The following is a 2,095-nucleotide window of genomic DNA, read 5'->3' as shown; positions in this document are numbered from 1 at the left end:
TAAAGCCACAATATAACAGAATAACAAGTAATGCAAGTAATAAAACATGACTTACTCATCAGAAATGATCTCCTCCACTGATCAAGCCACGCGTCGCATCGTGTTCTTCTTCTGAGGTAAACATAAGGCTTATTCCTCTCAGCGCGTCTTCTTAAATTCTGAATTCTGGCTTATTCCTCTCAGCGCGTCGTCTTCTAAGGTAAATTCCTCTCAGCGCGTCTAGGTAAATTCTAATTTCTGGCTTATTCCTGTCAGCGCGTCTTCTTCTGAGGTAATTTCTGGCTTATTCCTCTCAGCGCGTCTTCTTCTGAGGTAAATTCTGGCTTATTCCTCTCAGCGCATCTTCTTCTGAGGTAAATTCTGGCTTATTCCTCTCAGCGCGTCGTCTTCTGAGGTAAATTCTGTCTTTTTCCTCTCAGCACGTCGTCTTCTGAGGTAAGTTCTGGCTTATTCCTCTCAGCGCGTCTTCTTCTGAGGTAAATTCTGGCTTGAATTCACACTGTTCATTCAACATTCAACAGTAAGTAAAGAAATACATGCAAAGAAACAGATTCATGAAGGCTCACGGCCAGTTCAGCACACAAGACAAAAGTAAAAAACACCAGTTATGAAAGTTTATGAACAACAGGTGCAACGGTCACATAAATTCCGCCAAGTTTTTTAATGGTTGTAATGAAAATATGACAATTCTTCCACCGTGCAGTTTCGCTAGTAAACTGTAAGTAGTTTTCCTAATTGCTTTATCTCAGTAATTGCTCACTACCAGTTTATGTGTGCATGCTATTTGCCATGTTGTGACAGATCGCTAGATCAGTTACAAGAGCAAAACAAGTTTCATTTTAAATAGAGCTTGTAATATATAACAAGAAACGGCATGCACACATTAAATGTAAGGGATAATCCACAGCTAGCATATGCCTTAATATTTTAATATAGGACTTGGAGGCAAACAGTAAAAAATACTGTAATTTTCATCAGTTATGGCTCGTTAGCATTCTGCCGGCTTTAAATCAGACACAGAGGGGAAGTAGTGAGGTAAGATCACATTTATTTGAATGAATTAATTATATCATTTATTTGAAATAATTAGTGCATGCGACAAAGAGGGATGAAAGTTGCGTGTGTGAATTACCTGCATCTGCGCATCTCTCTCTACCAGCAATAAAGCTTAGCTGAGCCTGTGGCTGTTCTATATGCAAGCATCAATGTCTTGAACTTGATGCGAGCTGCAACCGGTAGCCAGTGCAAGGAGATAAAAGAGATAAAGATATCTGTGTTCAGTTATGTGTGTATGCATGCATCTATGAAAGCATCGTAACCTACTGCATACAGTTTTAGTTTAGCTACAAGCTAGACCCAAACCCAAGAATATTTAGAGACCTGTTGGACTCAGATCGGGTAGCAGACCTCTAGGTCGGTGGTATTTTGCCCAATTTAACATACTGAATCGGCCTCAGGGCCGTCGGCGAGAGTGAGAACTCTGATTGGAAGTTCAGTTTAGTGAACGAGTCAGTGCCCGAGAATTCAAGTGAAAGTGATGAAAACCAGTAAATGAAGGCGGCACAGACTGAGGGCTGTTCTAATGTTACGTGATCTTACCCAAGTATGTGAATATATTCATAACAACATGAGCGGCTAAAAATGAATAAAGTTATCAACATAACTGATATTCAAAATGGTAAGCAAGCGCTGCTTTGTTTACGTTTCATATATCTTGTATATTCTTGTTTCGGTTTCTCCTTTTTGAATGGCTAATACATACTATTGATAGCTGCTGATAGACAGCTAATTGTTCTCGCACAGAATGCACGTGTTAGTTTGCAGTTGGCTGTGGTCTGTATGGTGTGTTCAATCGCAGCTTTTTGGTCCAGATGCTGCCGACGCAAGGAGACAACACCATCGGCTTTTGTGGCCGCTAGTTGTTTGAAGTCGGCTTGGTGTGTCCTGGCCTTAAATGCTTTTATGTTGCTTTTCACATCTTTTGCTTTGTGGCTTTAAACTGTGGTTAACTTGTATTTATCTTTTTTTGCTTTAGACCTGCTGGTGCTGAAAGAGGAGAATCGAGATCTGAATGAAATGGAACAGACAGATCAGT

Source organism: Sinocyclocheilus anshuiensis, unplaced genomic scaffold (genome assembly GCF_001515605.1).
Source record: "Sinocyclocheilus anshuiensis isolate Anshui unplaced genomic scaffold, SAMN03320099.WGS_v1.1 scaffold854, whole genome shotgun sequence".
NCBI classification, from domain to species: domain Eukaryota; kingdom Metazoa; phylum Chordata; class Actinopteri; order Cypriniformes; family Cyprinidae; genus Sinocyclocheilus; species Sinocyclocheilus anshuiensis.
Note: the sequence above shows the minus strand (reverse complement) of the source record.